General features: G+C 38.3%; 1 pseudogene; it reads right to left on the reverse strand.

Annotated features, from left to right (window-relative positions):
• Positions 1-394: 394 nt before the first annotated feature.
• Positions 395-7,076, reverse strand: LOC147824765 (26S proteasome regulatory subunit 4 pseudogene; annotated as a pseudogene).
• Between the last annotated feature and the right edge of the window lie 1,394 nt (positions 7,077-8,470).

An 8,470-nucleotide genomic window follows, 5' to 3' on the forward strand; every position in this document is an offset into this window, starting at 1 on the left:
CAGAGCCCTAGGGACCACAGAGCTCATGTGTGGGGATCTGTCTTACAGCCAGTAGGACAGTAATACAGGGTGAGAGGGGAGTTCCTGCATCAACAGAGCAAGTTATTCCCTATCATTCTCCCAAACACCAGGGAGTTCTGGATTGATGTGATATCCTTTCCAATGCCCAAAATTTGCTCTGAGCAAGGGAGCTTCCACATCCCCACTAAGCTGTTGCTGCATGCTTTATGCCCTAGAGCCACAAATGGTGAGCCACAGATTGCATCTGGTGAGATGTGAAAAAATAAGTTAAAGTAGTGGTTCCTCAGAGCAGGTATTTGTGTAATACTTTCCCAAACACCAGAGAATCTTATGCCAGCACAAATCCTGTCCCAAACCCAACTTTCATATCAGCTTAGACTCTTCCAACCCCAGCTGAAGGCTGCTGAGGGCTCTGAGCCCCACATACTTTCAAGCTCACACGAGGAAAATCGATAATTTTGTGAAGGATAGCCTTGGGCAAAGCGATGGCAAGACTACTTTTAGCTAAAGTACAAGACATACGAAACTCACCTGGAGCCCTATGGAAAGTGAGCACAGAGGCATGGGGGATTATTGAGAAGGGAAGAGAGCTGAGATCAAGAGAATCTGCTTGGAGGATTAAAATTGCTAAAATAGAGACCAGAAGAAAAATACAGTCTAATACCCAGAGATGAGCTATCTGGAAAACAACTTGGTAAAAAGAAAGAAGTAGATCTCTGGGAATTACGATGGAGCTGATGGGAAAATTAGAAAGTTCAGAGAAGCTAGACAAATGGAGCATAATGTAGAGGAAAAACAGGACACAGAGTAATCTGGAAAACTGATCCTGGCTCCAGGGTAGGGGAACGAGTCTCTGATGACAAAATGTAAGCCCAGAGAGGGTCACAGACTTGGAGAGAATCTGTAGACATGTCCAGCAGAGATAGCTGCAAGAAAAGCTCACAGCTAGTGTAAACTGCAAAAAACAGTTTGAGGTTTTACTGTGAAGGTGATTCCTTCCATAAGGCAAGCTAAAGCTGTAGAAGAAATCCAGTGCAGTGTCCACCATATTTGATACCATTTAATCAGGAACCATTTTGGAAATTGTCAATTGTTTAAGACTGAGCTACAGAACAACTCCAGAACTTATACTTGAGAGATACTGGTATCATTCTACCAGAATGGGAGGGTGGTACATGTTCACAAGGAACGGTGATGGAGAAGTCACAAGCTAGACAAAAGCTCTCTTTCCCCAAGAATTTTACACCCAGGCCAAGAAAGACACAGGTGTTCTTCCATAGGTAGTGAGAAGCCAGGCCAATCATGTAAGGTTGTCAGAAGGGACTGGATCTGGATATGCTATCATTAAGTCCATAGGTCTTCCTGAACCATAGCGCCACTTTTTATATCCAGCACAGAATTCAGTGGTGTTTGTTTTCTTCATTTATCAACATGAACATCAGCATGACTTGGCTTGGATGATTGCCCCAGCCTGGACTGTATGGACTGTGGCCTCTAGAGGAGGGGAGGGGGTTAAACCAAACCCAAAGGCCCCAAAGCTCAGCAGAGAAAGCCATGACTTGTTGGACAGAGGAACATGGAAACTAGAGCTGCTAGGGTGACTACAGCCCTAGGGTGGAACACTGTCCAGCCACATCCAATGGGAAAGGCAGGCAGGACTCAGCATTAACACACAAAAACCCAAGTGTGAAAAGAAAATAAGACTTGCATTGATCTGCTATCTCAGCCAAATACCTGAGAAATTTCAATACTGCAGATCTGGAAAGAGAATGATCATTCAAAAACCCAGAAGTTTTCAGGGGCTTCTATTTTTTTTTTCTTCATTGGATTCGGGGATTTTGTGTTTTTCTCTTTTTCTCCTTTACTTACTCTCTGATTTTTCTTTTTCCCCATTGTTTTGTTACTTTACCTAATACAATTAGTTTTCTTTTATTATGAAATAGGATCTTTTCTTCACTTTTCTGCCTTTCTTCTCTTCCATTTCTTTATTTTTCTCATTTTACTTCTTTCCTTCTCTCAGTCCCTACCCATTGCATTTTTCTAGCTTTCTTAATCTTTTTATATTTAGTATACATTAAGCATTATCATACATTAAGGATATTTAGTTAGTCATATGATATTATTGTTGAATTCTTTTCTACTGTAAATGATGTTATAGTGGTTGCATTAGTAGATATTTATCTATATAAATATTTGGTTTATCTTCATGTCTAAATTATAATTATAGATCATTTTTCTATGGTTAAGGTGGTGCAGTGGTAGCTTCAATTTTTTTTTGTAGTAGATCAGTACCCAGTCTGACATGACTCTATTATTATTGCTGATATTGTTGCTATTGCCAGTATGGGATAATTCTTGGTATTAATTGGTTTTTACTGCACAGCATATCTGGATGGTCTCAGTGTTATCAACAAAACTGTTTCATTTCTAGAGAAGCAGGCACTTGGCCAAGTACACTACAATCTCCCCATCCAAATTAACAAGATTGTTGGAGCTTGGGACAGGGGCAAAGGACAATAGATAGCCATGCCCAGTGTTCACCATAGAAAAGGAAACACTGAAGAGTTCTTCATAGTAAATAATTGTTTCTATTATAAGCAATCTGCAAACCTCAGAACACATACTCCCCTACCCCCATGAATAGAAATGTGAGGACAAAAACAAAATGCCTCCCAAAATTTCCGACTCTTCCAAATCTTATCTTTGTGAAATTAATGTGAAGGAAGTAAAAATCCAAACAGCTAAATTATATAAAATGACAAAAAACAACACAAAAAACCCAGGTCAATAATGTGGTTAGCAAACCGAAAGATGATATAACTAGAAAGGCAATGGACATAAAAACAAAATGATCAATGGCAATAATAAAATGGAAGCTGAGAAAAATAAAACAATACAAAACATGATGACCAGTTTTGGAAAGAATTAGACTCATGAAAAGGTATCCAACAGACAGGCCTGCCAGGATTTCATAGGTAAATGTGCACAGAACACAGCTAGAAGCTGGTGGGGACCACAGCAACACCAGTGCAGTCAGATCCTAGCCAGGGCCCCACCCCAACCCCAGCAGCTTGCACCCACAGGCCCCAACCAAAGGCCCATCTGGAAAAGAGCTGCAGAGGCACAAAAGCAACAGACAGAGGCCTGCCCAGATTCCATCTGTAGGTGCATGTAGACCTCAGCCAGAAGCCAAATCAGAGACTAGTGATTTGGATGTACAACCCCCAGCCAAATGCTCTCCCAGACAACAGCTACAGAGGGGGGCAGGCCCTAGCCAGAGGCACCCACAGATATTATCACAAGTGGGCACAGGTCCAAGGTAGAACCCCACCTGTACAACATGACAGAGCAGGGATCTAGAAGGCCAACATTCTGAATCAAGGAATTGGCATAGTGGTGAGCAGCAGAAAAAAGGCCACTCAGGGGCTTGCTGAGAACTGAAGACCACTGAGTGAGCAAAAAGTCTCCTTAAAAATGGTGCAGCAGGGTGGATCTATTGAAATGAGAAGACACATAAATAAGACTCAAAACCATACTTCCAGATCATCTAAGGCAACCAAAAGGGTCAAAGAAATGGAACAATCTGATACTCAACAACCTGGACTCCTTGAATTGGCAATGAAAAAGATCTGGAACAAAAATGAAATCAGAAATAATTTCTCACATAACAAGAGAGATTGTGTCCATAGTGCAAGATATGATTAATAAATCTAGAGCAGAGATAAAAATAGAGGAGCTGAGGAACATACTGGAATCCCAACATAGGAAACAAATGTAATCCATTAAACAAATGCAAACAGATAACCAGAGATTAAAAACCCCAATGAAAGATTACACAGCAGAATGAGCTGTGTAATTCTGTGAGGACAGAATTTCAAATATAGAAGACAGGACTGCAATTAGTTACCAGGGAAAGAAAATTTCTTAAAAATAGTAAGGGATGATGAGAAAGCACTGCAGCACCTGCTAGATGATGCAGAGAAGAATAACATAAGTCTGAGTGGAGTCAATGAAGAAACAGGAGAGAATGAAAATGACATAAAAATTACACATATGCAATGGGAGAAAACCTCCTAAGCAGGGGGAAAGAAACTGAAATAAAAAATAAGTGAGGCATATAGGACTCCAACTAGCCATGATTAAAAAATAATTATACCTAGGCATGTAAGTTAAGATTAAACAAACCCAACAGAAGAAAAAAGTTCTACAAACAGCTATAGAAAAGAAACAAATCACATACAAAGGAAAGCCCATCAGAATCACAACAGACTCCTCAACACAAACCCTCAAGACAAGAAGAGCCTGGAGTGATGCATTTCAAGCCTTAAAGGAAAACACCTTCCAACCGAGACTGATGTATCCTGAAAAACTATCTTTCAAAATTGGTGGAGAAATAAGATACCTTCATGACAAAGAGCACTTGAGAAACTTTATGAACAACACCAGCACTCCAAAAAATTTTAAACAATATCTTAGGAAAAGACAATGAGGATCACAACCCCAAGAAGCCCAGAAGAATGGATCCATCAGACAAGGCAAGAAATTAAATCCAAATGAGAAAATTCCAACAAAAAGAAAAAGTCATGACAAGGATAACTCAATATATATAAGTTGTGAACATCAATGTTAATATTCTCAATTCACCAATGAAAAGAATTAGATTGGTAGAATGGGTTAAGAAGTAAGATCCAACAATATGCCACATAAAAGAAACACACTTAATTCAAAAAGAAACTGATAGACTGAAAGTGAAAGGGTGGAAAACAATATTCCATGTGAGAGGAACCAAAAAACAAAAAAGCAAGAGTAGATATCTTGAAATCTTCCTTGCAGATCAAATGGATTTCAAACCAATACTGATTAAGAGACACAAAGAAGAACAGTACATATTTGTAAAGGAAAGAATACAAGAGGAAGATATGACAATCATAAATATATATGCACCAAACACTCGTGTGCCCAACTATATAAAACAAATACTGACATGAAAAATCAAGTAAGCACTAATACAATAGTAGTGGGGGACCTCAAGACCCCACTGTCATGAATAGGTAGATCAACTAGACAGAAAATTAGAAATTAAATAGTAGAGTTCAATCAAACTCTTGAACAAATGAACTTAACACACATTTACAGAGTGTTCCACCCCAGAAAATCAGGATGCACATTCTTTTCAGCTATACACAGGTAATTCTCCAAAATAGACCACATACTTGCTCATAGAACATGATTAAGTAGGTGGAAAGGAATTGAAATAATCCACTGTATATTATTAGACCATACTGTGATGAAATTGGAGATCAATAGCAAAGAAACTGCAAGAATTTCATAAACACATAAAAATTGAAGAACATACTTTTGAATAACCAATGGATCACAGAGGAAATTAAAGAAATTTGACAGCTTCTACAATTAAATGACAATTCTAATACAACATACCAGCATCTATGGGTCCCTAGTGAAAGCAGTCTTATGAGGGAAATTCATAGCAGTGAATACTCATATTAGGAAAACAGAGCGAGTTCAAATAAACAACCTGATGCTGAGCTTCAATCTTCCAGTAAAAGAAGAGCAGGAAAAACCCAAAGCTCATAAAAGGAAGGAAATTATAAAAATCAGAGCAGAAGGCCAGGGATTTAGCTTAGTGGTTTCACCACCTGCTGCACAAGCACAAGGACCCGAGTTCAATCCCCTGTACCAAAAAAAAAAAAAAAAAAAAAAAAATCAAAACAGAAATCAATGCAATGGAGACTAAGAGAATGATTCCAAAACATAAAGGTATCAAAGAGTTGGTTTTTTGAAAGAATAAAGAAAAAGAATAAACGCTTAGACAACTTCATCAAAAAAAGGAAAAAAAGGCTCAAATGCATGAGATTAGGAATGAAAAGTATGAAGTCACAACAAATTCAGCAGAAATCCAGGGGATCATCAGTGCCTACTTCAAGATCTTTTACTCAACTAAAATGGAAAACACAGAAGAAATAGACAGATTCCCAGATATGAATTACCAAAGTTGAACAAAGAAGATATAAAAATTCTAAACATGCCAATGAAAATCAGTGAAATTGAAAATATAACTAAAAATTTACCAGCAAAGAAAACTCCAGGTCCCAATGGCGTCACTGCTGAATTCTACAGGACCTTTAAAGAAGAACTATTGCCACTAATGTTTAAAATCTTCAATAAATTTAAAAGTGAAGCAATACTCCCAAATTCATTCCTGGAAACATGCATCACCTTGATCCCAAAAGCAGAAAAAGATACAACCGAAAAAGAGAAAGCCAAACTCACTAATGAACATAGATGCAAAAATCCTTAATAAGATACTGTCAAACTGAATGCAGAATATCATCAAGAAGATCATACATCCTGACCAACTGGGATTCATCCCAGGTATGCAGGCATGGTTGGAATCATATCTTTTGGTCCCAATGGCATCAATTTTGTCAATAATCATGATGGATGGTGCATGCTCTTCAGCAACTTGAAAAAATTCCTATAAATGATTGGCCCCATTGCTCAGGTACTTCTGAATAAGTTCAGAGCCAAATTTGGTTTGCTATTGCTTTGGCTACCAAGGTTTTACCTCTGCCAGGTGAGCCATATAGAATGACTCCTTCAGAGAGCTTTATACTCATCTCTTCATAGTAATCAGGATGGGTGGGAGTAAGCTTCACAGATCCCTTAATTTCCTGGGTTTGGCCATCCAATTCACCAATGTCAGCATAGATTTCCTGGGGGGAATTTTCCACCTTCATCACTGTTACCAGAGGATCTGTATCATGCATCAGCACCTCAATCATGGCATGCACTTCGTGGTTGAGCAAGACTGAGCAGCCTGGTTCCAGAAGATTCTTCACAAATGAAAGGATGCTGAGATAGTGTTCTGACCCCATGGATGTAGACACAATGGCGTGATTGTCATCAGTGATCTCTTCCGAGGTTCCTACTGACATTGGGGTCCCACTCAGATCATCCACCTTTGACCTTTCCTCTTCTTGCTTTTCTTCTAAGGGTTTCATTTGTTCCTGATTTCTAATAAATTCTTATTCCATGAGAAGATAGTCTTTACTTCTCTCTTACTTGAGTAGTTTTAAGCAGCACTGAGTATGAGTTGTCACCAGGGGCAGTTTGCTGGCTGCATCTTGTCCCTTTGTTTTTTTCTTCTTCTTCCCCACTCTAGTTGGTACAGGAAGTTTGTATTTCTTTTTCTTTTTGTCCTTATTAACCTTCTTACCACTTCCAATACAATGACCACCACTCTGACTTTAATCCGTCTTTCCTTGGCTGCTCAGTCAGAAGAAATTTCTACTAATGGTCTATAATGTAAAAAAGACTGGGTATTAATCCTATGTCGGTGAAACTGGAAAAAGTTGGTACAGTACTGAAATTTTTAAAAAGTAATAAAATGCCTTTTACTTTATGATGGATAAGCAGTTGATTTTTATGTTGTCCTTTTATCCTGAAGCCTTACTAAACAAACTTGAAAATAGCTAGAGCTAGAAAATAGTTTTTGCATTCCATCAGCTTTTTATACACATAAACACTTTTTGAATTGACTGCCATAAATTTTACTTTTCAGCTTAAATGTATTTTTTTTTCATGATTAGCCAGAGCCTCCAGTATAATTAGTAATAAAAAGGAGGCCTGTGCTGGGGATTTAGCTCAGTGGTTCTGCCACCTGCCTCACAAACACAAGGACCCAAGTTCAATCCCTGGTACCAAAAAAAAAAAAGGAGGCCTAAGACTTATTTTCTCTTTATCTTAGGAAGAACCATCAGTCTTTCACCTTAAGTGTGATGTTAGTGAAGAGTTTTCCTAGGTGACCTTAATTCTCCTATATGTATTTTGCTATGGGAAGTTTGTTTTGTTTTTTGTTGTTGTTGTTTATTTCAGTCAGGAATAGATCATGGGTAATGATTTCTTTCAACTGTTTTAAATGTTAAATCCTTAAGGATAAATTTGAGAATGATAAGACTTGTATGCTGGAAGCTTCTATACACTACTGAGGAATAGTTCATATGTTTTGTATATATTTAGTCATAAAAATACCATATCTATAATATCACATGTGGTATAGATCTTTCTTACATTGTCATTAGGGTAGAGTTAATAAAGAGTAGAATTTAATTAGAAAACCAAGACATGTTGAGAAGTGTAAGGTACTTGAAATGAATTTGATCTGAAAAAGAGTGGAGGGAAAAAAGGAGCATCTACTTGGCTTCTCTAGGGGAGAGAATCAATCAAAGCCAGATTATCTATTGCTCAGACTTGCTCCCTAAGGATTTTAAGTGTTCTGTAATCATTAGAGACTAAAGAGTTTGACTAATGAGTAGCTCTGGATATTGAAGCTTCCATCCATCACAAAAGGCCATAGTTGGCCTGTGGTTATCCACTCAAGAGCCCTGCCCACTTCCAGAAGCAGCACATCTGACCCGATCTCAGGCAC

The sequence above is a fragment of the Heterocephalus glaber genome, unplaced genomic scaffold (genome assembly GCF_053883595.1).
Source record: "Heterocephalus glaber isolate CG9 unplaced genomic scaffold, H.glaber_assembly_v1.0 deba00001532, whole genome shotgun sequence".
Taxonomy (NCBI): domain Eukaryota; kingdom Metazoa; phylum Chordata; class Mammalia; order Rodentia; family Bathyergidae; genus Heterocephalus; species Heterocephalus glaber.